The following is a 12,654-nucleotide window of genomic DNA, read 5'->3' on the forward strand; positions in this document are numbered from 1 at the left end:
GATGAACAACTGTGTCAGAGCATGCAGAAGAGACCTGCAGCACAAGCCAGCAAGCGACCACATAGGTGAATGCAGACGCGAACTACGGGGCACGTCGGCAAGTGGCCATGTCGGAGGACGTGGAAGAAAACTACAAGAGTAAGTGGTAGCTTATCCATGACAGATAGTGTGTCAATGATTTTGACAATCTGGAAGCTTACTTCCTTGGACTGTATTATGGAAAGTTGCTAAGGTTGCAACAGGTTGCAGGCCCCTTGTGTAACACTGTTCACACAGGTTCTAAATGTACACTGAAACAATCCCAAGGGTGCTTGATCTAATTTGCATGGGGTAGTAGCCCCAGGCACATGAGGGAATCCATTGCTTTTGATTCTGTGCCGTATTACAGACAGCTGTTCTTTCTTCATGTGTCGCCTTAAGTGGGACGGTTATGCCCAGACGTGGGTATCGTGATCGCAATGCCACTGAAGTCAAGCTAGCCTGGTTGATAAGGAGTGATACCCCGAAACCGTCATGGTGAGCAAAAACATAATGGATTTAGACCCAGATCTCTGACTGAGGGTGAATGTTGACATTGTTCAGCATTCCATCCATCAACAGTTCTTTTTGCATTCGTCACCCTAAGTCGGACGGGTATGCCCAGACCACTGAAGTCAACCTAGCCTACATGATGAGGGGTGAAACCCTGCAACCAGTCCTAGGTTGATTGTTTCTGGACCAGGGATGACCTGGCCTGGCAGCTTGGGCTTGACTGTTCCCATAGATATCAGGGTCAAGATTGATTTGCATATGGCTGGATCTAAACTGAGGTGGCACGGTGAGCAAAATACCAACGGATTTAGGCTCAGATCCCTGACTGGGGGTGAATGTTTGACATTGTTCAGCATCCCGTCCATCAACGGGTCTTTTTATATTAAAACCAGTGGCACAAACTCACTGCAGCCCCTGGGGCACCGGTTAGAAAGGGTAGAGGCATCCTACTACACTCAAGTGCATTTGCTCCCTGCTCTGCCTTCATAGGGATCACTGCCTTCCTTCAATCAGCCTGTCTGCCTTTCACGCGTGCAATGTTCCCAGTGCAGCAGCACACTCGTGTGCTACCCCTCCCCATTTTATTGCGCCTTTTAATTTCATTTTTCTATAGAGAAAAGCGTTCAACAAGATGTATTTTCTGCACAGGGCAATTACAGGCAGAATTAATACAATCATTCCTAATAGATAGCGCAGTCACAGGTGGCAGTAATGTTAATTCTGTGATTCTCTAATGTGATCCAATCAGGCTTATGGGCACTTATGAGTTGACATCTGAGCAGCTGAACATTTATTTTTAGATGATCATAATTTATGGCTCTCAAAGAAGTCCCCACCTTAGACTCCGGAGCTGTTTTATCTGCAGAAAACGAGACCTGCACAATTGAAAATAGGGGACGCTGTCCACATTATCAATGTCGATTGTTAGCCTCTGGTGGTGGCAGCAAGAATCAAGCATGTAAGTGGCATGTAAGAACCACGTGCATCCAATTTCTAAGACGTCTTCTTCTAGGACCGCCCCCACCCAGCTATTTTAAGAGGCAAGGCATCTCTGTCTCCTTTGCACACACACTTCCACCTTGCAATCCGCTCCATCCTCATCTCCTTTTTGCACCCTTGCAAGGCGCAGGCTCTTGTAAATATTTCTCTTGCACGGCTCACGCGCCAGCTGCACACACCGCATCATTCCACACCGTGAAATTTCCCAGTCGCTCTAAGTGATTTCGCAGTAATTAGCACCTGCTCGGCCAATAGCAATATTGATTTAGTTTGTTTCTGTTTCTCACGAGACGGTTTCAAGGAAGGAGCTGCTGCTGCCAGTTTCATGCTGAGGGCTTGTAACGAGTAGTCTTTCATTGATGGAGACCCAGGCTACATGCTGGTACCGCTAATGTATTCACTCCTGCTTGCGTCCTTGCTGAATCGTTACATATATGGAGACTGGCCTTCATTACCTATAGTGGAAAAATACTCAGGGCCTGATTTAGATCTTGGCGGAGGGGAATACTCTATCCCAAACGTGACGGATATCCCATCCTCCTTATTACTATCCCAATATATCCTATGGAGATCGTAATACGAGGACTGGATATCCGTCACACTTGTGACGGAGTATTCCATCCACTGAGATCTAAATAAGGCGTGACGGAGTATTCCATCCACCAAGATCTAAATATGGCGTGACCGAGTATTCCATCCACCGAGATCTAAATAAGGCGTGATGAAGTATTCCATCCACCAAGATCTAAATAAGGCCGATAGTGGGAACAGCTTGCATGAGTCAAAGGTGTTTTGTGCAGGCACAAATAAAATCTTGGTAAATGTTCCAGTCTGTCCCTGTTGCTTAGTTCTAGTGGTTCATAGCAGAAGTGTTTTGTAGAAAGTAACTTGGTATGTTTCTTTTGATCTGTGTAAACAATGTAGTATTAGATTGGGCGATATGGTCACATGGAAATATCTGAGTATTCTACTTTTAAAAAGATAACTTATGAAAAACATACTGGGTCAAATTTGTCAAAACCTTTGAACCGGTGCAAAGTCACCAAAGAGACACAAACTTGCACAATGTTGATTTGTAATTTACTTTCCAGTTTGAAACATTGTGCTAGAAAGTTGTTTAAAAGTAACAAAGCATAGGGCTATGGTCCGTTTTGCATTCATTTGAGTCAAGGGTGCAGTTCATTGATGCTACATCAGAGATCTCAAGCTACCACCCAAAGTTTTTGACAAAAAGCCCTATCTACTACAAGTGAAATGGGCATTGCCCTAATAAAACATCCTTACAGAAGGTGTGAGGTAGGAGAAAAGGTTTTTGTTCCCAAATGTTTCAAACTTTGCATGTGTTCTTCACTATATACAGCTGAAAACCAAAGAGAGTCACTCTGTCAAAAGTGAATTCTGTTCTTTCTTCCTACCCTCCAGATATTTATTGAGAGGAAAAGAAATGTCTTTAAATAACCCTCACCCACCAGGGTTACCCCTTGGTGGCATGCTTTATCATTGGGTTCTTCCCATTCCACTGTGGAATGGGGCATGCTACAACCGACTGGTAGGTGGGAGCACTGATAGTAATAGGACCTATCCAGATGAGACAATATGAGGCTTGGGGGGGGGGGGGGTTTGGAAAAAGAATTAAAAATACCTGGCTAGTAGGATAGGAGTGTTTTTCACTCCTGAAGTGTGCAGGACTGCTTGGCTGGTCCTCTCGGGCCGCCCCAAACAGTGCTGAGCACTCTGCACGTCCCCCACCAGGCTAAATGACATAGGCTGGTGAGGCACATGCAAACTTTCCCAGTCCCCGTCTGAGCGCTGATCCACGGCACTCGGACCAATCACAACGCTGCATTGTAGCATATGGGGAGGCTGGAAGGGTAGGCGCTTTCTGCTGCTGGCCGGGAGTGCAGGAAGATGTTGGAGGGATGAAGGAAGAAGCTCGGAGGCAGCGGCCATTTCAGGTCGGAGTTTTTTATTTTTGTTTATTTAGGCTATCTTTAGTAAGTGTTTTTTTTCTTAGCTTTCTTTTTTGTCCCCCTCTGCCCCTGCCCACCATCCTGGTGCAGTAGCAGCCGCTACTGTGGGAAGGGACTCCCGAATTGCATATGATTAATGGGGTTGTATGCAGAGGTGAAAAACTCATTCCTCCTTGAGAGAAATAATTATGGACTGGGCGCTCATCGGTCTTTTAGGTCTTTTAGGTCAAGAGCAAAGTATGTTCCAAAATTTGGTAGCTGGGAATGGATAGTCTAATTGACAGCAAAGTGAAGTAATGTCATAGATGTTCTGAGAGTGACATGACGCACTAACTCAGAAAAGCTCCACTCTTTCGCACTACAGTACCCGATAGGCCTTGGTTCCAATTAGCACTTGACATAATGTAGGCCTGTTAGAGAAAACTCTAAATCAGAGATTCTCAAAGTGCAGCCTTCCTGACTTTTACATGCCGCCCCCTGGTCAACACCAGCATCGGGCTGCTATTTACTCAACTATAAACGGGCAAGCATCTATTTATAGGTTAACTGAAGTAAAAGGAAAGAAGAAAATAAGGTGTTCCGCACCACTAAACTTTAGGAACACCTATATTTCCACCTTAGTGCATCAGATTGTATCAGTCCATTGGGAGGTATTTTTTTTTAAGTGCTTTCAAACATGATTTTAGAAGCATTCATTCTTCCCCCCCATCGGACTACAATGTCAATAGTGAAATAAGAGGCAAGTCACTGGTTTTGTACACCCTGTGGGTGGCCTGGGTTGCTATTATATTTAACATTATAGTTTATTGAATTAAAGATAGGAGCAGGTTTTGTACAGCGCACATCCTGAAGTCATGCATTTTGAGGCTCTCTTATATGTTATAATGATGAAAAAGGAGAGAAAGTGAAATAAAACAACTGCCTAGGATCACACTATTTGGGCAAGAGGTGTTGCAGGGATTGATGCAGGTTTTCTGGTTTCACATTATGCAATTCAGTCACTAGATGTACACGCTTTGTGTCACTTACATCCACCTTATCGTCCCTGACCCTTTGACTGCCCCCCCCTGATGGCATTAATACGGCCCTCTGTCACATCACAGACCAAACTTTTTGGCCCCTGGGAAAATGTTTGCAAGGACCCATGTCCTAAATGAACTCTATGTATTAGTGATGGTAGACTATCACACGTTACATTTTGTCAAAGTGTGTACTTTGAATCACCACTGTAGTGTTGCTAGACCTACTGCAAAATAGCTTTCTTGATGAAGGAATCCCAGGAGTACTTCTCACGGGCAATGCTGTTTAATTCTAGTCTTATGTGGGAATTCTTCCAGGAAATGTCAAACAGCACGGTATTGGTCAAGAAAATCAATAGCGTGGTTAAGGAATGTTTACACAGGGCAGCAATCACCTGGGCATATCGCATCATCCCCAACAGTGTCACATGTGTCTCATCCATTGAATCTCTCAAAAGGAGGCATCTCAACACTAAAACCACACCTTAAAAGATTAAAAAATGTGACCAAGTGGAGGTAAAATAGGAAAGAGGTTATGTCAAAACTGAATCTTATCAGAAGAGATACAAACAAAGGTATGACCTCATGAAATGTGTGAAGTTTTCTGCTGTTCCTAAAAATGAGAGCAGTAGACGTGTTCATCCCCAGAAAATTGTTCATTTTGGCAGAAATGTGATTGTGCAGGAAAATGGACAAACCTGGAGTTCTGCCAAATTTCCAAATGCAATCTTATGCGTCAACCCTTCAGTGGTGGCTGGTGACATTTGAAAGTGGTGAGGCGTAAAAGCTCGGGAAGAGTGCCCTGAGGCTAGGGAATGACCCTGAGAAAACTATTTTTTTAGAGTGGGCAAATGGTGCACTTTCAAGCAAACGTGAGAAAGAAAGAAGGTCAACAATGCACTTCTGAGTTTCCACTCCTCCACAGCTCCTCTCTCATCCTCCTCAGACTCTGCTCTCCCCCAGCCGCTCTCTCCCTCACCTCCAAGCCTCCACTTTCCCTCCAGTCTCTCTCTCCTCCATCTTCAAGTCTCAGCCTCTCTCTCGCTTCTATTCTCTTCTTATATTGGCTTCTGAAAATGTTACACTGAGACGTTGTACCACCTTGAATCCTGCTACATTGTTACCTGTTCCACAAGAGAGAGAAGAGGATTGTGAAGAACATGACTGCTTATTGTTACTGAGCTATCTACCAAACCCAGACCTGACATCGTTGATGAACCTCTGCCTGAATCTGATTTGATCCTTTTTGTTGATGGTTCATGTTTAAGAGACAATGAAGGGTGTTTGAGAGCAGCGTTTGCTGTGTGCACCATCTTGGGGGTGGTGGAAGCTGACTATTTGAAAAGAGTATACTCAGCTCAGGTGGCCGAAATTATTGCTCTGATACGTGCTTGTACCATCTTGAATGGAGTCAGAGTGACTATCTATACAGAAAGCCAATATGGGTTTGGAGTGGTTCATGATTTCGGGCAGTTGTGGTCACAAAAGGGATTTTTGACTTCTTCAGGGTCCCCAATCCATAATGGAGAATATGTACGCCAATTGTTGGAGGCTTTGCAGAAACCTAAAGAGATTGCAGTTGTAAAATGTGCAGCCCATGGGAGGGTAGAGGATTTTGTTACAAAAGGAAATAACTACGCTGATGAAGTAGCTCGTTTATGTGCTATGCATGTTTGTGATTTCAATGGAGAATATATAGGAGAGAGCACAGAAGAGACCGACCTCAGCATGATGTTAGCTGTAGCCGATACTTGGGATGAAGTGAAGCGGCTGCAGGATGAGGTCTCAGAGGAGGAAGCTGCATCATGGGTTAGAGCAGGCTGTGAAATGAGAGAAGATGGCATTTGGGTGTCAACAGATGACAGAGCAGTACTACCCAATTGTTTATTGAGCCCAATGGCAAGGCAGATTCACGGAGTGGTTCATCTTGGGAGAGATGCCATGGTGCGAGTGTTTATGCAAACTTGGTTTAACCCACGATTTCGCGTGAGTGCTGAAGCAGTGTGTCACAGGTGTGTTATTTGTCAACAAATGAATGTTGGAAAGAGAACTGTGGTTGCGATGAGTCACATTGGAAGATCAGGAGGTCCTTTCAATAGGATACAATTGCACTTTATTGAGATGCCGAGGTGCAATAGGCCAAGATATGTTTTGGTGGTGGTGTGTATCTTCTCAAGTTGGGTTGAGGCATATCCAACTAGACGATGTGACAGTCTCACAGTGGCAAAACTGCTCTTAAGGGAACTGATACCGCGTTCTGGATTTCCAACCTCAGTAGGGACAGATGGGGAACACACTTCCATAATGAAATCATGAAATTGTTGTGTACAGCTTTGAACATTGATCAGAGATTGCACTGTAGTTACAGGCCTGAGGCTTCTGGTCTTGTAGAGCATATAAATGGCACAATCAAAATGAGTGTGTCAAAAGTTTGTTCGTCAACCTCATTGAAATGACCAGATGCACTGCCATTGGTGTTGATGAGCCTGCGTAGTACTCCTGATAGAAGGACAGGGCTCTCTCTCCATGAAATATTGATGGGAAGAGCTATGCGATTGCCTACGGTGCCAGCTACAGCATTGATAAAGATCACAGATGATTTAGTATTGGATTATTGTAGGGGAGTGGCTGATGTGGTTAATTCTGTGTCCCACCAGGTCGAGGTTGCAACTGCATCCACCTCGAGAGACCTGCTGCATGATCTTAACCCTGGTGACTGGGTGCTGGTCCGAAAGCAAGTGAGGAAGAGCTGCCTCGATGCCCACTGGCGAGGACCACACCAGGTGATTTTGGTCACAAGTACTGCTGTGAAGTGTGGAGGATTACCGAACTGGATTCACGCTTCGCATACTCATCGAGTTCCAGAGCCTCTGGAGGAAACAACTCCCCTTGTCCCAAGAAGAGCAACTGAGAATACCATAAACAATGAAGGAACAGGTCAGGTTGTGAGCATTCGTGATGAGCCTGAACGATCAACTGAGATAGAAAGAAGGGATCAAGCTGTTTCAGAGTTGAGTTCAGAACCTGAAATAGACGAGATTGTAGAAGTGAACTTTGAACCAGATCAGAGTGAGCGGCCTGCTGCAGAAGGATCAGATCGAAGGGAAGAGAGGAGAGCAGGTGCTAAAACAGAAAAGTGGCTGACAAGAAGAGAAAGGCTAAACATAAGGCTTGCATCTGAGAAAAATCTCGCTCCAATTTTTGAAACGTCTGAATCAGATCAAAGTGAAACCGAAGAGAGATCGGAGGGTCTAAGACGATCCAGAAGAGAGAGGGTACCATCTCAAAAGTACGCATTGCCTGAGTGGACATACCTGGTCGCAGATGCAGAGACCAAGGAATTTCGGGAGGCTGGGGACTGGCACAGTGAATTACGGAGGGGACACCCTATCGATTGATATTCAGTTTCTGGTACTTGGAGTTGAGGCTTAACAAGTCCTAACACTGACAGTCCCTGATCCTCCAAGGCTGAGTTGTTTGCAATTTTTGAGTCTTAATCAGGTTGATTTCCCTAATTTTGGTCAACAGCCCACTGCACAGGAACTGGGAGAAATTTGTGCAGAGATTCTGCAGCCTGTTCTTACCTTATTTGGATCTAATATCATTAATGATGAATCTTGAACTGTGTTAGGCTTTAGAAAGAAGATTTTAAAATTAGGGACTTTCAGTAGAAGAAGAACTGAGGGCTAGGGCTAGGTTTAGCACTATTGGACTGAATATTGCAATGATCGAATGGACAAGGGAAATAAAATGCCATTGTAAATAACAGGATAAGGCAAAGAAAAGAAGAGAGCAAACAGAAATGCATAATTGGTACCCTTATTGTTGTGGTTCTTACTGTCATAACTGTGGTGATTGTTACATCTTTGGTTGAGTCTCAAAATGCTGAAGGGGAGGGGGAACAGGCGACACTTACACCACCTGTCTCAGATTTAGAAGGGGGTGCATCTGCAAAAGATAGAGTGATGGTCAGGGAAACTAGTCGGATGTTGCACGTAGATTTGTCAAAAAGTGATTTCATGCTGAATGCATATGCTCGTTTGTTGTATGAGTATGTTGATATAATGGAAGCGAAAGACTGCTATTTGTTTATGCAACTGCCAGAATCAGTAGAGGAAGGCATTTGATACCATCATTTACATGTGACATATGGCATCACATGTAGTGTATTGTTGAGCATGTTTTAGTAAGGCACATTTTGAGCACTACTTCTCAAATTATGATGTGGTACTATCAGAAGTTCCAGTGCTTAAGTACCTAAATAAATATGATTACTATAAGGAAGTAGAGAGGATGTCTAAGTATTTTGTGCCTACTATTACATTAAATACATCATATGCCCATAGACATAATTTGACCTGCATGTTATCTGACATCGAGTAGAAGTTTGTGGATCAGATAGAAGATCGGCATAGGCAAACCTTATTTAGACCAGACCCGAATCATAAAGTTATTTCATGGACCCAAGAAGTGTTAAATCATAAGTCAAAGGGAAGTTCTGGTCCATTTGCTTTAGACTTTCAGTAAAAAGGGAAAATGTGCATTAGACATCCGTCAACATATTATGACAAGATATTTGTGGGTGAGAGTGATTGTGAACACATTTTCCTGATTGAAGAGTCAATTAGAAAGGAGTTATTGGATAAATTAACGATAGTGCCAAATGTGTATTTTGGGTGTTGCAAAAATGCTCATGTGAAATTGCCTAAGAATTAGTATGGTACATGTTAGTTGGCTGTGGTATTTCCCAAAATCTTCCATGTATATGATTTATGGCCTTTGTAAGGGAAAAGATCTCAGAGAGGAAAATGTGGTGTAAGTGCGGGAGAATATGTTGAGGCTGTATTTGGAGCCATGATACCTAGTGTGGGTGTGATTTTGAATGATGTGAAAATTAAAAAGTTGGCAACGTTGGTGGATATGCTCTTTATAAATACAGTCCAAATTATTTTACTTGTTGATGGAGAAATGGTTTCGGTAAGGGCTATGGTTCTTCAAAATCGTCCTGCTTTAGATGTGTTATTAGCAAAAGCCGGAGGAGTCTGTAAATTATTGAAAGTTCAACAGTGCTGTACTTATATTCCTGACAATAGTACGAAGTACATTAGTAACATTTCAGAGATACATCAAGACTTAAAGGATCTGGCTGCTGATGGACTCTGGGAACAAATTGGTAAGGGATTTGGGAAGGTTGGAAGCTGGTTTCGAAGTCTGGGACAGGGAATAATGGGATACATCTTGAAACCTATGATAATAGCGGTCATTTGTATAATCATACTATTGGGAGCCATCAAGGCTTACAAATGGCAAAGGGCCTGACATAATGATAATTCCCTGAAAAAGCGTGAGCAGCAGTTAGAACAACTGCAGGACAGTCACTATCTGCACCTTAAAGGGTTAGAAAGATTTAGACAGGGACGGCAAGCTACAACTTCTGTTTAGGTCGGTCTTTTCTACAAGGAGAAAACTGTGAGAGGATATAATTTTGGTGTTATGACACTAGTCATCAGAGGGGGGAACTGATAGAGCGCTTACAGCACTCTAAATTGTATGGGTGCACTATACTCATGGTTGAAATGCACTCACATGTATTTTGTCGTTTGTAGTGCTTTATAATTATTAAGATGCATTTATTCACGTTCTAGTAGCACTGAAATTGTAGTGTGCACATTCAAGTAGGATTTTACATGTATTAGAGACACTTATAATTCCCGTATGAGTAATGTGCAGGATGAAATTATACTCATGTAATGCAACAGTGTTTAGTTTAAGTTACCTGAATTGTAGGCCCAAACTGTAAGTTGTTATGAGTTTCGTTTTCTCCTTAGTTGCTCAAGAAATAATTAAATGAATCATTTTTTGTGCTCGAAGACAGTGTGTTCTCATCCTACTGCAAGTGCAGGAATTTGGCCTCGTTATTCCTAGATTTAAGGAGATACCGGGAATGTCTTTGAAGAAGTCTGGAAGGCGAGAAGGGAGGACTCCTTTCATGCCTGACCTATCTGAAACCCAAGGCCACGGGAAGACGAAGAATAATTAATTAAAGCTCCCTTGGAAAACTACCAAAAGCATTGCAATGGAAAGTTTTATCACATGACGTGTTAGGGGCTGAACATTGTCCTTTTGTATGATGTGCAGGGACAGATCCGAGAATCTTCTGCTTGTTTTCAGAGAAGAAGGAGCATCTAAGAGCGAGCTCCCTAGCTTTAAGCTATCAGACCCATTTGACGTGAGTACTTCTTAGGAAGTCAACACGTGCTGACACCTTTGGGCTATGACAAGAGAGATTGGTAGGACCCACATTTAGAGCAGTGTAGGGAAAGAGATTTTGTTTTAGTTTTCCTCCCAGATGAAAAGAGAAATGGACTCAGTTTCTATTCTATGCTGTATTCTGATTTTGGGGTTCATCACTTTATGCCGTTTATGCCGAATGAATTATATTCGTAGACTCGGCTCTGAAATGATTTTCATGTATCTATATACTCTGATATTGAGGTGTGTTTATATTCAATTATTTTTGGCCTTATAATAAAGCCACAAAATTGAAATTCAGAGTCTATGGTCCTTTAGAGTATGACTAAATTGACAGTATAACCTTGAATTGTTTTACTCCCCTCCACCACTTTTAGCAAGCAAATATAAGACCATCAGTCCCAACTTTAGTCGAGAAAACAGGGAATACAAGTTGGCGTAATCAGCGGTCAGCAGGGTTTAATAGATGGGCCTTCAAAATACGGCCAAGTGAATATGCTGGAAACCAACAGGAAGAAGACTAAAGTCATAACAATATTGCGTAACAACAATCATAACAAAATTTGGGAAAATTCAAGGGCTGTCCCTAGAGAACGTAGATGTCTAAAAATACCTGTGGTTCATGTTTGACAAAAAAGGATCTTTTCTGACACAAAAGCACAACCTTATCAGGAACACCAATGAACTTACAGCCACATTCTGCACCTTATATAACAACATATATGGCCCTACTTTAAAACAAATGCTGACTATCATGGCCTCAAAACTTGTACCAAATCTCAGCTACGGTAGCGAAGCACCTGCTCCGAAGTCTGACAATTAAATCATATAGGCAAATCTTCAAAATCTTAAGGACGGCTGCACCTGCCCAGATTTTTTTTAGAATTATGTTCTAAATTTAAATGTTAGTTTAATTTTTTTAGGAATAATTATTAATGAATTTATATTTATTTTTTACAGTATAATATTAATTATTTTTATATCTAGTGTTTGTAATTCACTAATTGTTATTTGTATTTTTTTATTATTCATTTTTAAATAATAATTTCATTTGTTTAAATATTATGTTTCTTGTTTTGTGACTATTTTAAAGAATATATTTTCATTTGATATGAGCTATAATTTTTGTAATATATTTTTAATATTATAAGTATACTTTTAAATGTAATGTTAAAGTGCATATATGTTTTAAAGTTAATATAAGTGATATGGGTGTCCTCTATATTTTTAACTATATTTTTGTTTCTGATATTTCGTAATAAAACTGTATGCGAAACATACCCAAGACCCTCACAACTATGGCTTAGTATGTATTGAAAATAATGGTGGATAGGACTATAGTTTGGGGCTTCCCATTTATGAGGTTTACAAGTGGCAAAATATAATGATGGAGAATTTAGCTTGATCTATGTGAGGAGAAAGAAAAGATTTGAACCAATCTAGTGGAACCCACTAATTACCTTCTTGTGTTAATGTAGAAATAGGTTGCCTTTGAAGTTGTTAAAGTTTAAAGAGAGGTCTACTTGGATAGTGTGTTCTTTTTGTTGTGCTCTAAAGTAAATGTATGTTTGTATTTTTTAATGCGGAACGCTTCATGTAACACCATAGGGTACTTTGAAGCACACTATATCCAGCATGGTGGTCAGATGAAAAGGAAAAGGATAGGAACATTTTGAAAATCAGTCCATAACTTTTTTTTGTCGAAGCCTGCACCTATTGCACTAATATTTCCCATTGTTTCTGTACACATGGGTGGAAATCACAAGGAGATAATGTATTCAAGGTGGCATGTTACTGGAGCTGAGAGATTTCCAAGTCCTTCCAAGGTACACCAGAGATAAGTTAAGTGGTTGCTTTTTATTGGTATGGTGCATTGCATCTGA

General features: G+C 41.8%; 1 protein-coding gene across 2 annotated transcripts in view; it reads left to right on the plus strand.

Moving 5' to 3' along the window:
- The window catches only part of KCNK2 (potassium two pore domain channel subfamily K member 2), a 463,644-nt gene that overhangs the window by 221,703 nt on the left and 229,287 nt on the right, over nt 1-12,654 (plus strand). The gene's annotated exons all lie outside the window — the stretch shown is intronic.

Source organism: Triturus cristatus, chromosome 6, assembly GCF_964204655.1.
Source record: "Triturus cristatus chromosome 6, aTriCri1.1, whole genome shotgun sequence".
NCBI classification, from domain to species: domain Eukaryota; kingdom Metazoa; phylum Chordata; class Amphibia; order Caudata; family Salamandridae; genus Triturus; species Triturus cristatus.